Genomic DNA, 13,686 nt, shown 5'->3' with positions numbered 1-13,686 from the left:
GTAAGTTTTCTTTATGCATATTTTTGAAATTTTCTATGGGAATGCAAATGTGCATACTATAATATATTATATTGCAAGAATATATGCATACAAATGAGTGTGATTTCCCACTAGGAATAATCATGTAAGAATAATTATCTCAGAATGTACACTGATTTCAATGCTATCTTTACTAACAATTTTCTTGGGACTTTTTTGTGGTATTACTTTTAGATCTTGGGAATTGCCATTAAATATTTTTACTAGCAGGATTATTTTTCAAGGATGGAAGTGATCTTTGGAAACAACTAAACACAATTTAGAACCAAGTGTGTTGAATATATGTATTCAATATATGAAGTATAACTTCTGATCAAAAACACTAGAATATAAATTCTGATTGTGTTAAGCAACTCATAAACAAACATTACAGATACTCATCAATGAGCAAATCCAAAAATGTTTTGAACAATGACAGCATTGTTTGTATGTTTATAGCATCACAAGCTGACTCACTCAATTAAGGAACTGGAGTTCATTTGAATGTGTGAATTTTGCTGTGCTAGTTTTTGGATGTCAGAATCCTGCTGTTCTGGTTACAAAATTCACCTTAGTTCCCCTCCCTAAAGAGCCTAAGAAGCATCATTCTAGGTCAGCAATATGGTGCATCCAGCACAGACTTTGGCTTCTGACAGTATCCCTGAGGGGTATAATGACAATCTTAGAGATGAGGAAGAGCCCCTGGATTTTTCCACAGGTCTTTAATTACCCATTATGCAATGGCTCCCCACCCACTCTCTCTTTTTCTTATCAATGAAAATTCTAAAAAAAGTATTTGTTAATGGAGCAGCTATATTGTTTTAATTCAACTTCACCTAATTTCTTATCTTTTCAGAGAAGATACACATCTTAAGACATTTTCTATCACCATTCTCATTATTCACAATGAGACACTTTTTTAAAAAGCTTTTCAAAACTGTCACTTAATAAAATTATTATAATGTCCTAATGTTCCAAGAATTCCTTGCTTTCTTAAAGTCAGCCTGTATTTTCATTGGTTTTAATGGCCAGTGTAGAAGTTTACAACTTAAATTAACGAAGGGCCCAGTAATAATCTGATAAATATTGCCTAGTTTAGATAAGATTGTGGCAAATAATTGTTTTTTTTTTAATTTTTGTAATATATGCAAATGCTAGGTACAAAAAATAGGAAAAACATTACAGTATGATTTGTAAAGAGGATTTGTGATATTGTGTGTAGAGCATAAAAGAAATCTTAAAAAGCTATTCAGAAAAAGTGAACCTTTATTTTTAAACATGATAGGATAGATATGAGGAGGCCGATGTTTCAGACTCTTAGTAGTTCTGAAAATAGTCCCTGATTTCCAAAACGAAGAGTGGTGCTCTAAAATAAAGCAGCAGTGCATGTTTCCTTCCATATTTTTTTCATAAAAGACATGATATGGCAACCAAATGTTGATTAACTTTTGTTTTAAATACATAATTATTCACGTCTATAATGAAGACTTTTGTCAGGCAACTTGAGCTTCTTGTCATTTATGATACCCATGATCCTTTGCACCGATTTGTTCCTTTTTTGAAATGCGGCTTGTCGCTGAAAAGCAATAGGCAAACTGTGGGTAGGAATGTCTTCAAATGATTTTATTGAATTCATATTTACAAAAAATGTCATTCCTTTCTTTACAGAATATGTATTGAATATCTACTGTGTGCAAGACACTGGTAGCTATTGGGAATATAGAAATGAAGAAGGTGGCATCTGTCCTGGAGAAGCTTCTAATATAAGCATACAGTTGAAGTAGAGATGTGGTAGTCAGGGCAAAAACATATAAAACATGCTGGGAAAGAAATATCTCATGGTATTGACTGGATATTCCAAAGGCTTTCTCAATCTCTTCTTTCATTAGAAGAATAAGTAAAGGCAATCCCAATTTTGAATCCCTAACCTTGCCACTTGCTAATTGCAAAACCTGGTGCAAGTTAAATCAAATTGTTTTTGCCTCAGTTAGCTCTTTGTAAAATAGGAATAATTATATATGGAGATTGATGGAGGATTGTAATTTATACATATACTATGATTATTTTTGTGAATAATCAATAAATGACAGCTATAATGATGCTTATTTATACATAATTTGCTTATGTGAATTACATAATATGTAACTTAGGGTTTTGGGTTTTTTTGCCTTTTTGGAAACAAGATTTTTACAATTTAAAAAGTGACAGACATTGGAGAAGAAAATGACTGTATTTTCTCAGAGCATTATGAGCACTTGTAGAATACACCAAGCATGCTTTTATGGTGATCCATTTTGTATCTGTCCAGCATGGCATGCATATTATGCTTTCCTTAAACACAATAATTTCACTTGCCACTTAACTTCTGTCTCACACATTTTCCCTTCATATTTTCCTTGTAAGGGTCATGCCAGGAATGGCAGTGCACAGAAAAATGGTATCCTCTCCTCTTCTACATGTCTCCTTTCTATTCTCTGATATCTTCCCTGTCAAATTGAAGCCTTAAAATTGGACTCTCTTTATGACATCAAAAGCCAGCATTGAATAAAGAAACAAAAATACTTCAACCTGACTTATTGTAGAAACTCACTTCTCTTTATGTTTTCTTCTTTCTGTCCTTCAGGTTGCTGCTTCCAAGCTTTCTCTACTTAATGTTGAAATGATTAGTCATTTGAAAAAAAATCAGCTGAGTTAGTTGGCCACTTGCAGACAGAATTTTTAGCTGACTGAACTTTCAGAACTTTTTGACTTTATGATATACTTAACTGTGTCTCTCTAGTGAAAGATAATATTTGCCAAGGGGCAGGAGTGTCAACTTAATCACATTTTTTGGTTAACTGAACATAAACCCTAAATTCACTTTTAGTTTTCAGTAATTAAAAGTCTAGTAGTACTTTTAATCTTTAAGTTCACTAAAGGATTGGAGAGCATATCACATACTATATGATAAGAAACATGTGTCTATCATGGATCAACTATTGCGATTCTTAACTGAGTGAACTGATGTTTTCTCCTTTCCTCATCAAGAAGAAGGGGTACTGGGGTTGTGGCTCAGTGGTAGAGTGCTTGATTAGCATGTGTGAGACACTGGATTAGATCCTCAGCACCATACATAAATAAATAAAATAAAGGTTCATTCACAACTAAAAAAAAAAAAGAAAAGAAAAACCTTTAAAAAAGAAAGAAGGAGGGTCATGGTACAAACAGAAACTTGCTGTAGAAATTTGATGAATGTTAGGAATATAAACAGAAAGGATAGGGTAAATACTTTTGAGCATCTACCATATGCTGCTTACCATGCAAAGAACTATGGACAGAGCAATGATATTGATAGACCCAATATCTGCCTTCATGGAATTTAAGGAGACATAGCTATAAAATTAAAATTGTGATAGTATACTAAAGAATAACTCTCAGGTGCTATGAGAAAATATACAATGGACCTTAAATATAGTCTGATGGGCAGGAAAGGCTTCCCTAAGTAAGTAACATTTATGATGAAAGGTGAAAAGAGGGCAGGCAATAGGCTGCATTCAAAGAAGATGGGATAATTATTGGTTGCATTAGAACAGTAATTTTCAACTGAGGGACGATTTTTCCCTTACAGTGCACATTTTTATATTCCCGGAGAATGTTTGATTGTCACAGCATGGGAAGAGATGCCACCAGAATCCAATAAATAGAAATCAGGGATACTACTTAATCTATTGCTCCTCTAACAAAGGGACCCCCCCAAACAAAAATTTTTTACCCAAAATGTCAAGAGTGCAGAAGTTGACAAACTGCATTAGATTACAGAAGAAAAGAGGAAGGTCATTGTCCTGAGGGAAAGTAGAGAAATAGTACAAAAAATATATGAGATTATTTCATCAAACCTAATTGAATACCAATTATGTCCTAGATGTGTGTTGTGGGCAAACATAATTCCATTCTTTTTTTTAATATTTTTTAGTTGTAGTTGGACACAATACCTGTTAGAGTCTGTAAACAAGTCAGGATGGCGCCTGGCATTGTTGTTTGTATTCTTAATAGCTGCCATTCTAACTGGAGTGACATGAAATGTTAGTGTAGTTTTGATTTGCATTTCTCTAATTGCTAGAGATGTTGAAATTTTTTTCATATATTTATTGATTGTATATCCTCTTCTGAGAAGCATCTGTTCAGTTTCTTGGCCCATGTATTGATTGGGTTATTTTTTTGGTGTTTACCTTTTTGAGTTCTTTATATATCCTAGATATTAGTGCTCTGATTTGGAAGTGGTAAAAATTTGCTGCCAAGCTGTAGGCTCTCTATTCACCTCACTGATTTTTTTTTTTTTTTTTTTGCTCAGAAGAAGCTTTTCAGTTTGAATCCATCCCATTTATTGATTCTTGATTTTACTTCTTATGCTATAGTATTCTTATTATGGAAGTAGGGGCCTAATCTGATATCATGTAGATTAGATGCAGGGTCTCTGATTTTATTCTTAAGTCCTTGATCCAATTTGAGTTGAGTTTTGTGTATGGTGAGAGATAGGGGCATAATTTCATTTTGTTACATTTGGATTTCCACTTTTCCCATCACCACTTATTGAAGAGGCCATCTCTTCTTCAATGGATGTCTTTGGTGCCTTTGTCTAATATAAGATAACTGTAATTATGTGGGTTAGTCTCTGTGTTCCCTATTCTGTACCATTGGTCTATTTTGGTGCCAATACCATGCTGGGTTTTTTTATTATTATTATTGCTCTGTAGTATAGGTAAGGTCTGGTATAGTGATGCCACATGTTTCACACTTTAGCTATTCTAGGTCTCTTATTTTTTTCCAGATGAATTTCATAACTGCTTTTTGGTAGGCTTCTGAGGATGTCTTCTATTTCATTGCTTGAAATTGATCTATTAAAATTATGTGTATCATCCTGACTCAGTTTGGGCAAATCATATGACCCTAGAAATTTGTCAGTGCCTTCGATATTTTCTATTTTATTGGAATACAGGTTTTCAAAATAATTACTAATTATCTTTTGAATTTCTGTAATGTCTGTTGTGCTATTTCCTTTTTCATCATGTATGTTAGTAATTTGAGTTTTCTCTCTCCTTCTCTTTGTTAACATGGCTAAGGGTTTGTCAATTTTGTTTATTTTGTCAAAAGAACCAACTTTTTGTTTTATCAATTTTTTCAATTGTTTCTTTTGTTTCAATTTCATTGATTTCAGCTCTGATTTTAATTATTTGCTGTCTTCTACTGCTTTTGTTGTTGATTTGTTCTTCTTTTACTTGGGCTTTGAGATGTAATGTTAAGTCATTTATTTGTTGATTTTTTCTTCCTTTAAGGAATTAATTCCATTTAATGAACTTTCCTCTTAGTACTTCATAGTGTTTTTGATACATTGTGTCTGTGTTTGCATTCACTTCTAAGAATTTTTTGATCTCTTCCTTGATGTCTTTTGCAAACCATTTGTTCATTCAGTAGCATATTATTTAGTCTCCAGGTGTTCGAGTAGTTTTTATTTTTATTTTATCAATGATTTCTAATTTCATTCCATTGTGATCTTATAGAATACAGGGTAGTATTTCTACTTTTTTAATATTTGCTATGAGTTGTTTTGTGGCATAATATATGGTCTATTTTAGACAAGGATCCATGTGTTGCTGAGAAGAAAGTGTATTCATTCATTTAAGGATGAAATATTCTGTATATGTCAGTTAAGTCTAAGTTATTGATTGTATTCCTGAGTTCTATAGTTTCTTTGTTCAGCTTTTGTTTGGACGATCTATATAGTGGTGACAGAGGTGTGTTAAAGTCACCAGCATTTTTGTGTTGTTGTCTGTTTTACTCTTGAACTTGAGAAGAGTTTGTTTGATGAACATAGCTGCACCATTTGTTTGGGGCATATAAATTTCTTATTGTTATGTCTTGTTGGTGAATGGTTCCCTTAAGCAGTATGAAATATTTTTCTTTATCCCATTTGATTACCTTTGGCTTGGAGTCTACTTTATTTGATATGAAGATGGGAGCCCCTGCTTGCCTCTGTTGTCCATGTGAGTGGTATGATTTTTCCCAAATTTTCACTTTTAGTCTGTGGATATCTTTTCCTATGAGTTTCTTGGAGTCAGCATATTGTTGGGTCCTTTTTTTCTTAATCCAATCTGCCAGTCCATTTCTTTTGATTGGTGAGCTTAGGCCATTAACATTCAGGGTTATTATTGAGACATGATTTATATTCTAAGACATTTTTGTTTATTTTTGAGATTTAACTTGACTTGGTTTCTCCTTTGAATAGTTTTTCCTTTAGCGTAGTACCTCCCTTAGCTGATTTTCATTGTTGTTTTTCGATTTCTCTCCATAGAATATTTTGCAGAGAATTTTCTGTAGTGTAGGCTTTCAAGTTGTAAATTCTTTTAACTTTTGTTTTCATGGAAGGTTTTTATTTCATCATCAAATCTAAAGCTTAGTTTTGCTGGATATAAGATTCTTGGTTGGCATTCATTTTCTTTCAGAGTTTGATATATGTTGTTCCAGGATCTTCTAGCTTTCAGGGTCTCCATTGATAAATCTGCACATAGTATAATTGGTTTCCCCCTATATATAATATGATTCCTTTCTCTTATGGATTTTAATATTCTCTTCTTATTCTTTATGCTAGGCATTTTCATTATAATGTGCCTAGGTATGGATCTGTTGTGATTTTGTACATTTAGTCTCCTGTGAGCCTACTGAATTTGGTTTTCCAATTCATTCTTCATGCTTGGAAAATTTTCTGCAATTATTTCATTGAATAGATTGCTCATTCCTTTGGTTTGGAACTCTATGCCTTCCTCCATTCCAATAACTCTTAAATTTGGTCTTGTTATGCTATTCCATATTTATTGAATGTTCTGCTCTTGATTTCTTACCATTTTCATTGTTTAGTGGTTTATATTCTTTTTAAGATTATATATTTTGTCTTAATTGTCTGAGGTCCTGTCTTCCAAGTGGTCTAATCTGTTGATGATGCTTTCAATTGAACTTTTAATTTGATTTATTTTTTCTTTCATTTCAAGGATTTCTGTCTGTTTGTTTGTTTTTTGTTTAGAATCTTTGTCTTCCTATTGAAGTAATCTTTTTCTTCCTGTATTTTTTATGTAACTCTTTGTCAAAATGAACTTTTGCTACCTGCATTTGCTCTCTTATATCATCCCTTAATTAACAGAACATTTTAATTATGTACATCCTGAACTCCTTCTCTGTCATTTCATGTGCTATGCTGGCCATGGATTCTAATAATGTGGTATTTTGATTTGTTTGGGGCACTTTCTTCCTTTGTCTTTTCATTTTGCTTGTGTGTTTTTCCTTCTAGTTCTTTGGATCTGAAGCATTACTGTTTTTACCCTGTAGGCTTATAGTGCCCCTGTTGGGATCTAATATCTCTCCTTTGAGGTGAAAGACAATGTATAGATAATATGTATCCTAAAAACAAATATTGGCTCTTAAGACGTTTACAGTTTGATCACAATGTACAGAAATGGTGAACTCAGTCATTATCTACAATATACTCAGTAGGTTTGTAAAAGGGTTTACAGTATATGATGGTGGACAAAGAACCCAGGGTGAGGAGTGGGATGATATGCTGAGGAGGTAGGAGGTGAGATATAGAGTTATTATATCTTTCGAGTGTGAAAGAGAAATCTAAAGAGGAAGGTTAGTAGCAGAAGAAGGGAGAGGAAGTAATTTTGGGTGGACAAGTAAATGAAAAGACAGTAGAGTACATAAAACAAACACATATTTATAAAGAAAAATAAAAATGTTAAAATAGTAGAAATTGGTGGGAAAAAAAGAAAGAAAGAATATACAACACAACTCTAATATAATATTCAAACATTCCAGACTTCAAAATCCTAATTCATGCAAAGTACTTGGTTTCATATATGTTGGGGATGTGAGGGCAGGAGAATAAAGAGAGAGAGGGAAAAAATCTTGAAGAAACAGGTATTGTTTTGGGAGATCAATATCTTTCCTGCTTCCCTTCTCATCTAATAAGTGGGCTGTCTGTTGTTAGCTGGTATCTCAGCCCTCAGGAATGTGAAGGTAACCAGGGTGACACCATGCTGGGGTAGCAGCTGCTGGAGAGAGAGGGGAGTTAGAAACTGGGTACCTGGCCAGCCAGAGTTCCAAACTAGGAGTTGCCCCCACTGAGATGGTGATGAAGGTAGCCCAAGATGGAGGCACCTGCTTTTAGTGGAGGAGTGTTGGGTCAGGTGGGGGGGGAGCTGAACGATGGTGTTGGATGATGAGTTCACAGAGGAGCTCTGTAGCTTGCAGTGTGTGGCTGTCAGCTGACTTCAGAGCCTGTGTGAAGTTCTTGGGTTTAGGCAGGCTACTGTGAATAGGGAAATATCTCTGCTCCTGCAGAGTCCCAAGATGGTGGCAACTGGGGGAGCCCTATGTTGGTAGATGGGGACAGGGGAGTAGTGGCTGGATTTCCTCCTTGTGGGAAGCTGCTGGGTGTCCTGTGCGGGACTGGTGTTCGTGATTTCTGCTCGGGTGTGTGACTGAAAGTTCTTTGCAGGTGCTGCTGCTGCCACAGATAGTCTCACTTGGGTACCGGATAGTCCTGCGTGGGCGAGTAGTTGGGAGACCTAGTCTGACACTGAGGTCTGGAGCCTGAGAAGGGCACTATGATTCCTGAATGGGGGCAGGAATATCATTCACAGAGAAGTAGTATTCTCAATTCTTGAATCCCAAGTCACAGAGCAATTTAGTACTTCCTCCCTTTGGCCTGCCATTTTGGATCCTGCCATCATTCCATCCTTAGTGAGCTCAATCTAGTAAGGAAACTCCAGGAATAGTACAGTAAGTGATAGAAATAATCACACTGTGCTAAGAAGTATGAAAGAAGGATACTTAACCCATCTCTAAGACGTCATGAAAAGTTTCCTCATTGACACAACATTCAATATATTTTAAATTGTGGATAGGAATTAATCTTTCTGAAAATTGTAGAATCATTGGTGGCAGGGAGTTGCAGATATAGAAATTTAGAAACAGACTATGGAGCCAAAATTAAGACTTTGGAACATAAAACAAGAATATGACATGCCATAATCTAGCAAGCAGGCTCATCCCAATGGGTCCTGGACCAAAACCTTTTATTTGCCATCTCCAGTTCTGTGTATACCATTTGGGCAGAGAATTGTATCTACAACCTAGTCCGGATGGAGGGTAACAGCAAACTTGGTGTGGGCATAGCTCCCAGGCTTTGTGGAATTTTCATCCTGTGATCAGGGAAGTGTCCAGATGAAAATGAATTTAGGGTTTTCAAAACAGGAAATCCATAGCAACACGGCTATCAGCCAAGACCCCCAAAACAAAGCTTGATAAACAGGTTAAATTTAGTTAATAGGTATATTCTGGATTTAGAACAACTTCAGGTTAGTAATCAGGAGACATTGCTAGCAAGGAAATTATTGTATACTTCTCCTAGCAAAGGAACCAATGCAAAAGTATAAGCAAATAAGTGGGAATGTCTCCAAAATAATTCTGGATTTGAAGTACCTACTATTCACCCTTCTGATTTTTTTTTTTTTGCTGTATAATAATTGTAGCTAGTGCTGATATAGGAGATTAGTTGATCTTGGGCCTATTCTATGTCTAAATTCTGAAATTAGTTTACTTACATGATTATATAACTATGGAATTTTTAAGCTGTTTATTTACAAGTTTATCTTTCATTTTTGAAGCAAGAAAAACTTTCATTTGGGGACATAGTGTAGCATAGTAATTATAAGTATGGATAGTGGAGCCAGATTGACTAGATCTCAATTCCATGTATTTCCTAGCTTTGAAAACTTGGGTAAGCTATTTGACTTCTCTGTGCCTCAGTTCTAATCTAAGAAATGGGGATCATATTAACTCCCACTAGTGGTTTTTTGGGGGTGAAGATTAAATCAACTGATACACAAATTGCACTTAGAATACTGCTCAGCATGAAGAAAGGACCATTTATATGTTTGATGTTTCCAAAATGAAAGTATTATTTTATAAAACCCAAACTGATACATGATATACCAGGTATAAGAAAGTATACTCTGGTTGAATCAGAGAGAGGCAGAGGTAAGTAACAGTGTTGGCCTGCCCCAAGCTACACTCTACACTGTAGTCACTATCAGTGGGTTTCCATTCCTTTTTCCATCAGTATAAGCAACCTGGACATACTTGGAAAATCTGAAAATACTTTGATTGTCACTAATCTAAGACAGTCACTTCTTTTTACAAATGAGAAAATTGCTTTAGACATATTAACTTATTTTGCCTAAACAATAGTTCCCTTTTTGGAGATTAGGCTCAAGATCACTAGCAAACTACAGAGAAAGAATTTGAATCCTTGCAGAAAAGCTAGTCAAGGTGTATAAAAGTTTTTTACATGCTGGATTTCAACTTCAAAGAACACAGGAATTTTCCCTAAAGAAGTATCTGTCAGCCACGGATTAGCTATTTGACTCTGGAGTCATCTGTCAATTTTGTTGAATCTCAATTAAATTAAAGCATACTGAACTAGAACAGAATAATGGTTTAGTCATTATTCTTGATGATTTTCACAGTCTCCTACTTTTTTGTCATAGTCTTAGAAAGAGTAATGTCAACATGCTACCTTAAAATTTTTAATTTAAAAAAGGTAGCTATGTGAGATAAATGGGTATGTTAATTAGTTTGTGGTAATTATTTCATAATATGTATGTGCATCAAAACATCAGGTAAATATATACTTTGAATATATAAAATTTTACTTGGCAGGAGCTGGGAATGTAGCTCAGTGGTAGAATGCCCAGCATGTGCAAAGTTTCAGGTTAATCCACAGAATGATAATAATAATAATAATAATAATAATAATAAGAAGAAGAAGAAGAAGAAGAAGAAGAAGAAGAAGAATTTACCTGTCAGTTATACCTCAATAAAGCTGAAAAAGTAATTATTTAATTAAAATTGTGCCACTTTGGAAATTGTGCTTGAGGGAAGAAACATTTTTCTGCCTCTGTTTTATGCTGGCGAAGTCTGAAATTTCTCTCTCTTAAACATACTTGGTGCTAGTGGACAAAAGAGTGGGAGTTGTATTATCTGTTTTATTTGAGGGATCTGTCTATTGGGTAAGAGGTTTCTAAAAATACTTTAATAATGTCAGTCTTTACATGAAAAATTAACTGCATATTCTTTTTCTGCATTATTACAATTATTAATATTGCACCTTTAAAGGAAGTGAAAAATGTGGTCATTTATTTCAATTAGATATTTGGGTGTATAGCACTATGGCAGGAGTTGTGTTTCTTCCTATAAGAGAGAAAGCAAGGTTTTGGTAATTTGGGTTGGGCTCCTCCCAGTATAAAGTGTCCCCAGTTAAAACCAAATGCATTAAATTTCTCCACTGCATCCAATTACTTAGTTAATTGAAAAGGACAGCATCCCAGTTTAATTATATGTTCTCGTTTCTGCATTTCTTTTAATTTATGGAACGATAAAAAGTAAAGCAGTGCAGAAAACGACCATTTGAAGAGCCATTTGGTACTGTTCCTGTTTGACCCTGTCCATTTGAGATTTCCAGATTTTCTGTAATTTTGGTCCATCTCCCTATGCATGGTTGTTAGCTTCACTTGTTATTTTCAACAGCACATTAAACGTCCCCTGAGATGTTGCTTTCTGCCTGACATTTGATATTGTTTCTGCTGTTGCTTTTAAGATTCTGTATTCTCCAGCTGTTGGGTTCTGGAGTAATCTGCCTGTGTTGCCTACCTCAGAATCATTTAGAAATTACAAGGTTATATGAATAATGATGCCATTGCATTGATAGTTTTAATAAGCACTCTCACTTTCTAGAGATGGTAATAAATTTAATAATAATAAAAAGAAGGTATACAGCATAAAGAAAATCAAAAAAATAAAATGACAGTGCACAGAATGGGAGAAAAAAAAATATTTGTAAACTATAGGGGGGACTTTGTTTCCAGAGTCTATGAAAAACTCATAGAAGTCAATAATAAGAAAATAAATATGACAAAAATGTGGAAAAGACCCTTGAAAAAGATAACACTTCTGACCAGTAAGCACACGACAAAAGGTTCAATAATCATTGCCCATCAAGGAAATGCAAATCAAAGCCACAAGGAGATACATGTCACTCTCACCAGGATGACTACAATAAAAAAAGATAGACAATAACATGCCTCATTAAGGATGTGGAGAAATTAGAAATGTCACACATCACTTGTGTAAATGGACAATGGTGCAGCCACTGTGAAAATACTTTTGTTAGTCCTTTACAAATAAAATGTTAAACAAAATTTCTATATGGCCCAGAAATTCCATGAACATGTATATATCCAATTGAAAACATGTACACACAAAATTTGTACTCGCATGTACTTATCAGCATTCATGATAGACAAGAAGTGTAAATCCACCAAGTAACCATATAATGGAACATTATTCAGCCATCAAAAGGAATGAAACTTGAAACATGCTAAATGTAAGAAGCCACAGACAATATTGATAGACAACATGCTGTTATGATTCCATCATTTGAAATATATAGAATAGCTAAACCATAGAGATAGAAAGTGGATTAGTGTTGTCATTGGTGGTTAAGGGGGATGGGACTGACTGCTTATGAGTATGGGGTTTCTTTTTGTAGTGATGGGAATATTCTGGAATTAGATACTGTTAATGGTTGCACAACTGTGAATACATAAAAACCATTGAACTGTGCACTTTAAAATGGTAAGTTTTATGGTATGTGAATTATATCTCAATAACACTAGATTTAAAAAAAGAGAGAGAAGAAAAATACCCAACACTGAGCACTTACTGAGTTTCAGGCATTGAACTAAATATTTTAGCATGCATGCTCATATTTAATGTTAATAACAAGTGTATGTGCATAGGTGCTGTTATTTCTTCATGTTATAGCTGTGTAAATTGAAGCTTAGTAATGTTATTCAGGTTACTTAAAAATTTACTTGAGATACCAAAGACTAAAAGCCTCCAAACTACAATTTAGAATCTAGGTAGCTATCCTGAAATACATTTACTTCTTGCCTTTATTTTTTTTTAAGTTTTTGTTTATTTGTAGATGGAAACAATACCTTTATTTTATTTATTTGTTTTTATGTGGTGCTGAGGATCAAACCCAGTGCCTCATACATGCTAGGTAAGCACTCTACCACTGAGCTACAACCCCAGCCCCCTGCCTTTATTTTTATGATGGCTTTATTGATATAATTATTATAAATTTATATCATAAACATATCATGACAACAGTATAATTATTGTTTTTAGTATATTCACAGATATGTGAAACTATCCCCATAGTCACTTTCAGAACATTTTAATTATCTTACAAATAACCCTCATTTAAAACAGGTGAATTGTATGTGAACTATATCTTGATAAAGCTGTTTAAAAAAAAACACCTTATATTCTTGAAGTATCACCTCCCTATTTCCTCACCCCCTCCAAGCCCTAAAAAAACCCACTAATCTGTCTCCATGGTGGTAGAATGATACTGCTGCCTATAGTTATTTGCATTGTTGTATTCTCTGTTCAAACTGTGTCAGTCAATGTAAGATAGAACCAAGGAATTATGAGACAGTGGGATTCCTTTTTAAAAAGGCTTGGAAACATCTGTTCTTAGAAAAGAGAAAAAAAAATGAATATCATTTC

The sequence above is a fragment of the Callospermophilus lateralis genome, chromosome X (genome assembly GCF_048772815.1).
Source record: "Callospermophilus lateralis isolate mCalLat2 chromosome X, mCalLat2.hap1, whole genome shotgun sequence".
Taxonomy (NCBI): Eukaryota; Metazoa; Chordata; class Mammalia; order Rodentia; family Sciuridae; genus Callospermophilus; species Callospermophilus lateralis.
The sequence above is the reverse complement of the archived record's forward strand: the minus strand, read 5'-3'. Positions refer to the sequence as shown.